The sequence below is a fragment of the Dama dama genome, chromosome 18 (genome assembly GCF_033118175.1).
Source record: "Dama dama isolate Ldn47 chromosome 18, ASM3311817v1, whole genome shotgun sequence".
Lineage (NCBI taxonomy): Eukaryota > Metazoa > Chordata > Mammalia > Artiodactyla > Cervidae > Dama > Dama dama.
The window spans coordinates 101,371,341-101,385,451 of NC_083698.1; positions in this window are offsets into that span (position 1 = coordinate 101,371,341).

A 14,111-nucleotide genomic window follows, 5' to 3' on the forward strand; every position below is an offset into this window, starting at 1 on the left:
TTTCTGGGTCTGTGTCCTCCCTGGTGTCCATGTGTTCTTGTTCCTATAGCCGCATCCTGGCCACTCTGGGTGTTTGAGAAGAACAGCTCCTGTGTGCCCCCAGCCCTCTGCCCCACTTTGGGGGCGCCTACGTGGAGGGAGCAGGAAATAGTCCCTCTCTCTCTTCTACAGAAGCTTCTTAAGTCTGTCAGGGAAAGAAAGCTAAGCCGGATGGATTCTGCAGCTAACCGGTGGGACACTGTCTTCTGACCAGCCGTGGTGCCTGAGACAGGGGCTGGGGCCGGAAGCCCAGGGGAAGTGGAGGCCGGCAAGAACCCCAGCGTGGCTGAGCTTGCATCCAGATGTTTAAATGGGGTCTGGCTACTCTGACCAGCAGGGGCTGCGAGAGGCCATGGTGGGAGACTGGCCAGAGCTGCTGGGGCCTGAAGAAGTTGCTCATCCCCTCGGGGTTCCTTCCCCTCACCCACAAAGCAGATCCCAAGGAAAGGCCAGGCTGCTCTCCCTGGCCCACTGTGAACCCTGTTCCCTCCCTGACAAACCTCTAGCTTTCTCACTCCCCCCATTTATTGAAGCCCCTGCTTTTTCTGTGCACACTGTGTGATCATTAGATGGCTTATGTTTCAATAGGGTCTGGACTTCTTTAATGGACTTCAATGGCTCAGAGGGCTTTCAGGGTTAGATGCCTCTTCTCTTTGCTGTTTTCTCAGGTCATATTTCTCATCTTCTATCCCATGTCCCCCTCTTTTCTCCCATCACTTTCAGTCTTCCTCCTCTCCCCCTTTTTTCCATTAATCCAGTACACTCCGGACTTCAGCTCATCCTGACCATGTATACCTGTAAAGTAATTTCACAAGTATATCCCCAAATAAGCTCTCTGTTTCTCCAAAGGAGATCTGTGACAATGTGCAACTAATGCAAAATAAAAACATGAGAACCATAAGGGCAAAGTAAAACAAAATAGAGGGACTTCCCTGGAAGTTCAGTGGCTAAGACTCTGCACTTCTAATGCAGGGGACACAGGGTCAATCCCTGGTTGGGGAACTAAAATGCAACATGCTGAATGGCATGGCCAAAGAGTCAAAATTTTAAAAAAATTTTAATGGAACTTTCCATATATTGCAGTTAAATATATTCAACTATATTGAAGTTCTCATAAACATGTTGAGGGTGAATAGAGACAAAGCTTTCTGAATAAAGATGCCTGTCTCACCACTGCCTGTTGTATCAAATAAATGTCCAACAGGAGGATTTTTGAATAAATTATGGTACATCCAGGATGTAGTGTTTCATAGCCATCAAAAATTATATTTGTGAGCAATTTTTGGCAACTTCCAGGAACTTTGGAAATTCTTAGGATGTAATATTGATTTGAAAAATGATGAAACTGCATAGTATGGTCTCAATTATATCTTCCATAAAGATATATTACAGAGGACATTAATCTGGAATAAATCTGCACTGTTAATCTGGAATAAAATATATCAAAATGTTTCCATTTTATTTGTATACATTTTTAGAAGATTTATTTATTTATTCATTTTTTGCCTGAGCTGGGCCTTCGTTGCTACAATAGGGGGCCACTCTTTGCAGGGATGTGCAGGCTTCTCATCGCCACGGCTTCTCTTATTGCAGAGCATGGGCTCTAGATGCGTGGGATTCAGTAGCTGAGGCTCACAGGCTCTAGAGCTCTGGCTAGCAGTTGTGGCACACCGGCTTAGTTGCTCCACAGCATTTGTGATCTTCCCCGACCAGGGATTGAACTTGTGTCCCTTGTATTGGCATGTGGATTCCTAACCATTAAACCACCTGGGATGGTGACTGCAGCCATGAAATTAAAAGACGCTTACTCCTTGGAAGACAAGTTATGACCAACCTAGACAGCATATTAAAAAGCAGAGACATTACTTTGCCAACAAAGGTCCATCTAGTCAAGTCTATGGTTCTTCCAGTAGTCATGTATGGATATGAGAGTTGGACTATAAAGAAAGCTGAGCGCCAAAGAATTGATGCTTTTGAACTGTGATATTGGAGAAGACTCTTGAGAATCCCTTGGACTGCAAGGAAATCCAACCAGTCCATCCTAAAGGAAATCAGTCCTGAATATTCATTGGAAGGACTGATACTGAAGCTGAAACTCCAGTACTTTGGCCACCTGGTGCGAAGAACTGACTCATTGGAAAAGACCCTGATGCTGGGAAAGATTGAAGGCAGGAGGAGAAGGGGATGACAGAGGATGAGATGGTTGGATGACATCACCGACTCAATGGACTTGAGTTTGAGTAAACTCTGGGAGTTGGTGATAGACATGGAGGCCTGGTGTGCTGCAGTCCATGAGGTCGGAGAGAGTCAGACACGACTGAGCAACTGAATTGAACTGAACTGAGACCACCAGGGAAGACCCCTTACTTGTATAGTTTTTTTTGAAAATTGTTTATTCTGGTAAAAAAAAAAAAAAAAAAAAAAAACTTCAAGAATTTATAGATTCACATTTGTATACAATTGTGTACCCTTCTCACTGTTTTCTAAATTTTTATCAGTTGCTTAATGCTGAATGCTCAGTTGAGTCTGACTCTGCGACCCCATGGACTATATATAGCCCACCAAGCTCCTCTGTCCATGGGATTACTCTGGTAAAAATACTGGAGTGGATTGCCATATCCTCCTCCAGCGGATCTTCCTGATCCAGGGATCAAGCCCACATCTATTGTAGCTTCTTTATTGTAGACAGATTCTTCCCACTGAGCCACCTGGGAAGCATCAATTCCTTAATTTAATCCTAAATTTTATCTCAGTGTAATGTGGGATAATCTCATTTTAGAGGCAGATTTTGCAGCCCTGGCCACTCCTCCTTCAAAGGCTCTAGAATCCTATTTTTCTAATCCAATAGCAAATTTTAATCTTCTCTGAAGGAATGAGACAATTTCTAGACTAATCCTTTCACATGTGATCTAGACTACAATGTCTGAATTTATGGCAAATAGAACCAAAATTGATTGTATTAGTGAGGGTTGTCAAAGAATAAAAATAGGAATCAATAGGATATTGAACTTGAACTCTCAGGCCTTTGAACTTAGACTGGAACTGACCCCACCACCTTTCCTCAGCCTCCAGTTTGCAGATGGCAGAGGATGGGGCTTCTCAGCTCCCATAATCATGTGAGCCAACACTGAGCGAGCTAATCTCTTCCGGAAACACTCTCATAGGCACACCCAGAAATTATGTTTGATCAGCTCTCTGGCATCTGTTGTTGTTCAGTCTCTAGCTAAATGGTGTCTGACTCTTTGCCACCCAATGGACTACAGCATGCCAGGCTTCCCTGCCTTTCACTGTCACTCGGCTGCCTCAAACTCATGTCCATTGAGTTGGTCATCTGTTAGCACAGTAAGTGATAACCATCACAGGGAGAAAAGGAAAAGCCTCCAAATGTGCCTATTTTTTTTTCTTCCCCCAATAAAGGGACACTTCTAATTGAAGCAGTTTCATACTTAAGTTTCTTCCTTGCTTCATCTGATCAACTGTTGTCATGCAAAATTTGCCATTAGGTCAGTGCTCAGAATTAAATACTGAAGCACTTCCTTGCGTTGTAATTCAAATTCCAAGCTTACTAAATAGTGTTATGCTTCCAAAATGCTACATTTTTAGGTAAAGTTCTTAAAAGGGATACTTTGTTTATAGAACCAAAATACAAGTGGTAATTAAAAACAACAAAGTATCACATGCATGTGGTAAATCAAAAACACCCAGAAGATATGACTGTGAAAAGAGAAGTCATCCCTTTCCTACTTCTCACTTTTCTGTATATGCTTCCAGAAATGCTTATGTCTGGGAGGGGAGTTTGGGGGAAAATGGATACATGTACATGTGTGGCCGAGTCCCATCCCTGTTCAGCTGAGGCTATCACAATATTGTTTGTTAATCGGCTATACTCCAATACTAAAAAAAAGTTGTTTTTTTTTTTAATGCCCATGTCTTTTTAACACAAATGTCAGGCATAATATAGAGATTCTATATACCCTTTATCCAGTTTCCCCAATGGCAACATCTGGCATATCTGGTTGAATAACAACCAGAAAACTGGCATTAGTACAGTCCTTCAGCCTCATTCAGATTCCACCAGTTTTGCATACACTCATTTCTGTGTCTGTATTTAGTTCCATATAATTTTATCACCTGTACACGCATGTGCTGGAGAAGGTATGGCAACCCTCTCCAGTATTCTTGCCTGGAGAATCCTATGGAAAGAACAGCCTGGCAGGCTATAGCCCATGGGGTCACACAGAGTTGGATACGACTGAAGCGACTTAGCATGCATGCAGACGCATGTGACCACAATCACAGTCTAGTTTAGATACTTAATGCTTCCAAACTTAAGGATCCCTCAATGCGCTTTTCGTAGCTACAGCCACCTCTCTTTTTCTCCCCACTTCCCTAACCCCTGGCAACCACTAATCTGTTCATATAGTTCTTATTTTACAAGGGCTGAATGAATGGAATCAGAATGGCTTGTTTTCATTTAGCCTAACTCCCTGAGATCCACCCACGGTGTTGTATGTATCTGTAGCTTGTAGTTTGTTCTTTTTACTGCCAAGTCATGTTCCTTGATATGGATGTGCCAGTTTGTTTAACCCATTGAAGGGCATTTTGGTTATTTCTAGTTTGGGGCTGAAAATCAGTTTCTGAACCAAATTCCTGTGTGTGTGTGTGTGTGTGTGTGTGTGTGTGTGTGTGTGCTTTCTACACCAAATGGCAATTTTCAGATGCCAGCAAGGTGTCCAAGAATTCAACTCAATTCTAACACTACCCAGAAATAGCATCACATTCCATATGTAAGACCACCCTCCACTTCAGACTCTAGCTGCAAGTCCAGGTTGTCACTGGTTCTTCTGACAGACGGGTTATATACCTCATGACCCCCTCTTTGGGTTTGATTAATTTGCTAGAACAGCTCACAGAACTCAATAAAACCTGTTTACTTACTAGATTGCCAATCTATTATAAAAGTATATTAAAGGATATGATACAAAAGCTAGATGAAGAGATACATAGGACAAGGTCCTGAACAAGCTTTCGTCCTCACGGAGCTTGGGAACCAGCCCAGAGGCATTTGGAAGCCTCCCAGCTTCCCGATGTAGAGTGAAGTGAACGATGTAGAATGAAGTGAAAGTTCCTCAGTTGTGCCCGACTCTTTTTATAAAGTCCATGGAATTCTCCAGGCCAGAATACTGGAGTGGGTAGCCTTTCCCTTCTCCAGGGGATCTTCCCAACCCAGGGATCAAACCTAGGTCTCCCACATTGCAGGCAGATTCTTTACCAGCTGAGCCATAAGGGAAGCCCAAGAAAACTGGAGTGGGTAGCCTATCCTTTCTTCAGAGGATCTTCCTGACCCAGGCATCAAACTGGGGTGTCCTGCATTGCAGGCAGATTCTTTACCAACTGAGCTATCAGGGAAACACAATGTAGAAGCTCTCGGAAAATGGGGTTTTTATGGAGACTTCATTACATAGTCATGATTGACCAAATCTCTGTTGTTCAGGTGCTCAATCATGTCCGACTCTTTGTGATCCCATGAACTGCAGCACGCCAGGCTTCCCAGTCCTTCACCAGCTCCTGGAGATTGTTCAAACTCATGTCCATTGAGTCGGTGATGCCATCCAACCATCTCATCCTCTGTCTTCCCCTTCTCCTCCTGCTCTCAGTCTTTCCCAGCATCAGGGTCTTTTCCAGTGAGTCAGATCTTCTCATCAGGGGGTCAAAGTATTGGAGCTTTAGCTTCAGCATCAGTCCTTCCAATGAATATTCAGGGTTGATTTCCTTTAGGATTCACTGGTTTGATCTCCTTGCTGTCCAAGGAGTGTATTGAACACGACTGAGGTGACTTAGCAGCAGCAGCAGTCCCTGTTTTCTCGTGCGTGGGGACATATTACACGGGACACTGTTGCCACTATCTGTAGACGTTTCTAATCAACAGAGCACTTTCTTATGTCACTCGGCAACCACCACACTCAATTTCTCAAATTCCAGTATTGCTTTTGCGGCTTGGTGCTGAACAGGTAACAGCACTGAATCCCACTGTTCGCTCAGTTCATCGCCAGTGAGCTTCGTGCTACGTGACAATTAGCTGGTGAGGGTAATATTTATCCTGACGTATTTGAGGATTCTTTGAAAGCATTCCCACCGCCCCCAAATATCAATGTTTCTGATTTACTTCCTGTTATATCATTTAACCGGGACTTCCATGGTAGCTCAGTAGTACAGAATCCACCTGCCATTGCAGGACACTCAGGAGTTGTGGGTTCAATTCCTGATCCAGGGGAACCCCACGTGCCGCAGAGCAACTAAACCCCTGTGCCAAAACTATTGAGCCTGTGCTCTAGAGCCCAGGAGCCGAAACTACCAAGCCCACCTGCCACCACTACTGAAGCCTGTGTGCCCTAGAGCCTGTGCTCCGCAATGAGAGACAAGCCCCTGCTCGCCGCAACTAGAGAAAAGTCCTCACAGCAATGGAGACCCAGCTCAGCCATAAATAAATCAATACAATTATTTTTTTCTAAAAGATTCTGAGTGTGATTCTAACTAAAGAAATCATGGACTTTCTCTGAGCTGGTTTCCTCCTCTGTAACATGAAAATGATGATCAGATCTACCCCCACAATTGTTACTGAGGATCAAATGACACTGCGGATCTGTTTCCACAGTTTGTCGTTTCTACCATCAACACCTTGTTAGAAGTCACCTGCACATCAGCTTCTAACAGCTCTTCAGTTACAGTGTTAGTTTTTATAATCGGGCTTAATTAACTCATAAAAGATAAGCATCCTGATAGTGCCTGCAATCTTCATTTCCCAATCTTGCTTTATAGCTCGATAACCTTATTTGTCTCCTGATATTCTCGTTTGTCACCTTTGCTATCTGAAAAATCAGTCTTTTCCCAAGACACCAAACAACAGGGAAAACAGCATCTACCTACTCCTCCAGGGAGGACCAGGTTAATGACCTTGGAAAGTCATAGAAGTTTTGTTAAATTATCATTATCAAGCAGCCCAAAAAAAGAAAGTGTTTATAGAGTTGGATGACATAGCAGTCAAGAGCCAGGGTTCTGGACTGGGATGGCAGGTTCAAATCTTGCTCCCACCTCACCTACAAAACGATATAATGATAGTAACTCCCCCTTATTCCATTATATTTTAAATCACCTAATTTTGTATGTACAAAAGAGAGCACATGGGCAAAAGTACAGACAGCAGTAGGTACAAAACACTCCACATGGGTTGGCCATAAGCACAAAGCCGACCCAGGTTCAGAAATACAAAACCACAGAAACCTGGGGATGCAGAAGCGCACAGCGGTAGACACCCATGACCCTTCCCAGGAAGTCTGTGAATTTTCTCCACATCTCCTTCTTCCCCTGATTGCCCACTTTCCTGCACCAGCACCCTCCAAAATGAGGCCACATAGTGGGCCAACCAAGAGGGCTGCTCCAACCTCCAGCAAGGTGGTTTGCGGAAAGTAGGCAAGTAGAAAGTGGAAAGACAACTGAATTAAGTGATAAACTCAGTTGATAAACTAAGTTGATAAAGAAAAAAAGAAAGTAAAACCTCTGGAAAGGAGTTTGGCTTCATGCATTCAGGGCAATAAAAACTTTCGCCTGGCTCGTCTCAATAATGTTGCTCCTTAGAATTCAACTGGAGGAAATAATGCAAAATGGAGGAAAAACTATACCTAAGAAGATACATTATTTTTTAAACAGCTTTATAGATGTATAAGTCACCTTTTTAAAGTGTATAATTCAGCGGGTTTTTTTCTTTTGTATATTCACAGAGTTGTACGAGCATCACCACTACCTAATTTGAAAACATTTTCATTAACCCCCAAAATAAATCCTCCCTCTCTCCAGCCCCTAGCAACCATTAATCTACCTTTTTTTGTCTCTTAAAGCATTATTTTTGATGACCAAAAGAAAACTTGAATAAAATATACTTGATATTATTGAATAACATAAAGGTATGTTAAATTATGATAAATCCATTCAGTAAAATATTATATAGCTTTAGAAATCATTAAAGACTATATCAAAAGGCAAACTCTCTATGTTACAACATTTAAAAAAATTTTTTTCTAAAGATAACAAAATGGTGAACATACTCTGATCTCAACTAGAGTATGTTCTGGTTTATGTGTGAACAGATTGGTAGAAATGCACAGAAATTTAAATGACCATGTTAGGATACTTAGATTGTGGATGCTTTTTCTTCAGCCTTTAAATATTCTCTGACATTTTATATTTTTTAACAAATGGGATTTTTAGAAAATCTATTTAAAATGATTGGAATAGATAATACATTGTAGGGCACAGCCAGACAGCAGGCCAGCCCCATGAATTGGATCCAGTTCTTACCTAACAAATATTGCTAGCATATGTTCCCACCAGCAACTAAGAGCCCGAGGCCACAGAAGTCCCACCTCACCAGGACTGCCTGACCTTTCACACTACAGACATTCAGGCCTTCACCCTTTGGCCCTCTTGCCTGTCAGCCAACCCTTCCCATACCCTCCAATCCAGAACTCAGTCCTTAACTCCAGTCTTCTTACTTATCATGCATACCAATGACTCGGCCAATTTCCTGCTATTAACATATCTTCTGTGGATCCAAGTCCTTCTGATCCCAACCGTTGTACATTCTCCTTAGGAGCTGAATACTAAGAAAATCGGTGGAAACAAAATAGAGTCATGTCTCAGCAAACTCCAGGAGATGGTGAAGGACAGGGAGGCCTGGTGTGCTGCAGTTCTTCAACTAGTTCCACTAAAATGAAGTGAGTCAGACAGGACTTAGTGACTGAGCAACAACAGGAACAACAGTATTGGTAGGGGGCTGGTTAAGGACCCCCAAATGCTATGAGTGTGGAAAAGCCTTCATTCGAAGCGCATCTCAGGGCCTTCCTGGAAACTCAGTGGTAAAGAATCCGCCTGCCAATGCAGGAGACATAGGTTTGATCACTGGTCTGGGAAGATCCCACATGCCACAGAGCAACTAAGCCCTCGAGCCACAACTACTGAGCCTTTGCTCTAGAGCCCGAGAGCTGCAAATACTGAAACTCCTAGAGTCCATGCTCTGCAATGAGAAGCCACCTTAATGAGAAGCCCATGAACTGCAACTAGAGAGTAGCCCCCACTCGCCACAACCAGAGAAAAGCCCCTGCAAGAACGAAGACCTGGCACAGCAAAAGTAATAAATAAATAAAATCTTTAAAAGATTAAAAAAAAAAAGCTTACATCTCATTAGATATCATAGAGTACATACTGGCATGAAACCCTATAAACACTGAGTCAGAGGATGCTCAAGTCTCTTATATAAAATGATGTAGTAATGTGTATGTAACTTGGTAATCCTCCTATATACTTTCAATCATCTCTACATTACTTATAATACCCAATAAATGCTATATAAATAGTTGCCAGTACTCAACAAATTCAAGTTTTGCTTGTTGGAACCCTCTATATTTCTTTTCTGAATATTTTCTACACTAGTTGGGATGAATTTGACTGAATGCAGAACCTGAGGATACAGAGAGTCAACTATAACAAGCAAGTCTCTTCCCACCCTATATTCCCACTTCCTAGATAGACAGCTCACTTAGACTACCACAGCCTTCCTGTTACATCGATCACCTCCCTCTCTTCTCTGTCAACCAGGAACAGAGAATCAACATTGACACCCCACCACTACACACACACACACAACCCCAGGCACACTCACTCTTTATCCATAACCTCCTTCTTGTTCTCCTTTTCTCCCCACCTCCAGCCCCCACACTGCACACATCCTCTGCTGCGGTAGCCCTGGCCATGCCCCAGGACAGCTACTGCTTTGGTTGGTCCACTATCAACACTCTGAAGGCACAGAGTCCAACCTTGTCTCCAGAGCAAAGTACTCCTCCAGGCACTCTGCGCCTCCCAGCATCTGCCTCACCCAGACTTACCACCAGATCCAAAACAGAAAAGAACGGATCGCAGATGTCCAGTCTGCAGCGAGGCCAGCTGGACTGGTAGCCTTCTAACAAGAACGTTCAGCTGTGCTCGGAGAGCACCTACCATGTGGCCGGAACCATGTTAGTTTCAGAGATTCAGAGATGGTTGAAACTAATCACTCACCTTGAGACACTCACAGCAGAAGTATTGCCCAACACAGGTTCACTTGCCTGACCCACAGTGAGGCCAGACAAACTGCAACGTGGGAATGTGGGACCGAGAAAGGTTTATTATAAGGGCCATGCAAAGAGAGTGGGCAGCCAATAGTCAAAAGACCCAGTGGTCTTTTGATGGTTTGGGGAAAGAGTTTTTAAAGGCAAAATAAGTGGTGAAGTTTGTAGGGTGTGTGACTTTCTTCTAATTGGTTGGTGGTGAGGTAACAGGGCGGTATTCCAGGAATTTTGTTGTCATTGTTGATCAGTACACAAATCTGTACTGTACATGTTTCAGACTCTTTGTGACCCCATGGACTGTAGCATTCCAGGCTCCTCTGTCCACGGGATTTTCCAGGCAAGAATCCTGGAGTGGGTTGCCACTTCCTTCTCGAGGATATCTTCTCCATTCAGGGACTGAACCCATGTCTCCTGCATTGATAGACAGATTCTTTACCACTGAGCCACCAGAAAAACCCTACAGCTAATTACCAATCTTTTAGCTATTTCTCTTCTGCAAACCTACAATTACAATTGTCTAATCTTTTGATTTCTTTTGTTGTTCAGTCACTGAGTCATGTCCGCCTCTTTGCAACCCCATGGACTGTAAGGTTGCTGCTGTGAGCCGTGTGCTATGCTGGGATTTGTGACCTCTGGAGGAGAGGATTTTGATCAGGGGCGAGAGACCAGGCTTGACCATGAGCTTTCTGTGTAACAGAATTTTATTAAAGTATAAGAGAGATAGAGAAAACTTCTCACATAGCCATCAGAAGGGGGCAGAAAGAATGCCCCCCTGCTAGTTTTTCGCAAGGTGTTTTATGTCTGTTACCAAGCTCTTACTCAGACAGGAGAGACACCGCGAGGCTGAGGGAGCTTCACCAGGCCCCTCGCCAAAACATGCGTTTTAGAGACAGGGTGGCGCAAGGTGTGTCACCCCTGGCCATACAACAATTGACCTGAACACTGGTTTGGGCCATTAGCAGCCCAAGGTTTCAGAAAAGAAAACGAGGTTAGTCTTCAGTCCAGTTCAGTCACTCAGTCATGTCTGACTCTTGGAGACCTCATGGACTGCAGCACGCCAGGCTTCCCTGTCCATCACCACCTCCCGGAGCTTACTCAAACTCATGTCCATTGAGTCGGTGATGCCATCCAACCATCTCATCCTCTGTCGTTCCATTCTCCTCCTGCCTTCAATCTTTCCCAGCATCGGGGGCTTTTCCAATGAGTCAGTTCTTCGCACCAGGTGGCCAAAGTACTGGAGTTTCAGCTTCAATATCAGTCCTTCCAATGAATATTCAGGACTGATTTCCTTTAGGATGGACTGGCTGGACCTCCTTGCAGTCCAAGGGACTCTCAAGTGTCTTCTCCAACACCACAGTTCAAAAAGCATCAATTCTTCTGCGCTCAGCTTTCTTCATAGTCCAACTCTCACATCCATACATGACTACTGGAAAAACGACAGCTTTGAGTAGATGGACCTTTGTTGGCAAAGTAATATCTTTGCTTTTTAATATGCTGTCTAGGTTGGTCATAGCTTTTCTTCCAAGGAGCAAGTGTCTTTTAATTTCTTGGCTGCAGTCACCATCTGCAGTGATTTTGGAGCCCCCCCCCCCCCAAGAAAAAGTCTGTCACTTTCCACTGTTTCCCCATCTATTTGCCATGAAGTGATGGGACCAGATGCCATGATCTTAGCTTTCTGAATGTTGAGTTTTAAACCAACTTTTTCACTCTCCTCTTTCACTTTCATCAAGAGGCTCTTTACTTCTTCGCTTTCTGCCATAAGGGTGGTGTCATCTGCATATCTGAGGTTATTGATATTTCTCCCAGCAATCTTGATTCCAGCTTGTGCTTCATCCAGTCCAGCATTTCTCATGACGTACTCTGCATAAATAAGCAGGGTGACAATATACAGCCTTGATGTACTCCTTTCCCGATTTGGAACCAGTCTGTTGTTCCATGTCCAGTTCTAACTGTCACTTCTTGACCTGCATACAGATTTCTCAGGAGGCAGGTCAGGTGGTCTGGTATTCCCATCTCTTTAAGAATTTTCCACAGTTTGTTGTGATCCATACAGTCAAAGGCTTTGGCGTAGTCAATAAAGCAAATTTCATGGACAGAGGAGCCTGGCAGGCTAGAGTCTGTGGGGTCGCAAAGAGTCAGACACGACTGAGCGGCTGACACTACACTACCAGGTGTTTTTCTGGAGCTCTCTTGCTTTTTCGATGATCTCTGGTTCCTCTGGCTTTTCTAAATCCAGCTTGAACATCTGGAAGTTCACGGTTCATGTACTGTTGAAGCCTTAGGTGGAAAATTAGTCTTAGGTGAAACCATTTTGAAGAAAGGTAGATTCCAAAGCAAATACATAAATTCATTACTATAGCTTAAGAAAAACATTTCCATAAGAAAAACGCATTGGTTAGCTCAAGGCAGAGCCAGATGTCATCAACACATAATTAAAAGAAAGTGAAAGTGAAGTCGCTCAGTCGTGTCCTACCCTTTGCGACCCTGTGGACTGTAGCCCACCAGGCTCCTCTGTCCATGGGATTCTCCAGACAAGAATACTGGAGTGGGTTGCCATTTTCTTCTCCAGGGGACCTTCCCAACCCAGGGATCGAACCCACGTCTCCTGCACTGCAGGCAGACGCTTTAACCTCTGAGCCACCAGGGAAGCCAGCCTCTTTTAATTTTGTGTAGAGAAGGGAAAAAACGTCTGCCACTTGCAGTTTATTTCCTCCTGCTACTTGAGGATTCTGGCCTTTCTACCTGTTACCCTCTCAGACTGCAGCAAGCCAGGGTCTTCTGCACTATCTCCCTGAGTTTCCTTAAATTCATGCCCACTGTGATGCCTATCTAACTATCTCATCCTCTTCAGCCCCCTTCACCTTTTGTCTTCAATCTTTGTTGTTGTTCAGTCACTCAGTTGTGTCCAGCTCTTTGCGACCCCATGGACTGCAGCACACCAGGCCTCCCTGTCCTTCACTGTCTCCCAGAGCTTGCTCAAACTCAAGTTCATCGAGTCAGTGATGCCATCCAACCAGCTCCTCCTCTGTCGTCCCCTTTTCCTCCTGCCTTCAATCCTTCCCAGAATCAGGGTCTTTTCCAATGAGTTGATTCTTCGCATTATGTGGCCAAACTTCTGTGCTCTGTCTAAAGTTACCATCCTCCACCTAGGTGGGGGCCTTAGCTCTGATAAAAAGACTCAAAGATATATTGTTACTATATCCCATGAGGAGGAACCAGGACTCTGCCTAATCATGCAACTATTGTTTCCTGACTGATCTTCCTTTGTTTCTACACTCCTCTACTTCCTAATTAGAAACTGTTTAAAACTACCCTTTGAAACTTAGGGAAGGTAGTCTGCCATTTTCTCGGTAAGCCAGCTTTCCAAATAAAGTCATATTCCTTACCTCAACATCTCCTCTTTTGGATTCATTGGCCTGTTGTGCCATGAGCAGAGTGAGCTTGGACTTGGTAACAAAATAGAGGCTTCCTCAACAGCTCAGTGTAAAGAATCCACCTGCAATGAAGGACACACCCTTTAGCTCCCTGGGTTGGGAAAACCCCCTGGGGGAGGAAGTGGCAACCCACTCCAGCATTCTTGCCTGGAGAATCCCCATGGACGGAAGAACCTGGGGGGCTACAGTCCGTGCGGTCGCAAAGAGTCGGACACGACTGAGCACACACACATTTTACACAGCACATAAAGTACTATCTCATCCTCAATAAAATTTATAGCATTAAAATTTAAAACAAAAAAGAGTTAACTGATCAAAGCAGCATACACACGAACACATCTTACAGGTCTGCAAAAAAAACAAGGAATTTATAGAAATGATACTTTGGTAGGGGAAGCAGGACACACCATTCTGTACCAACAGTAGTCCCCACAGTGTGCAAAGCACTATGTAATACACGGAGATTAAATAAGCCACG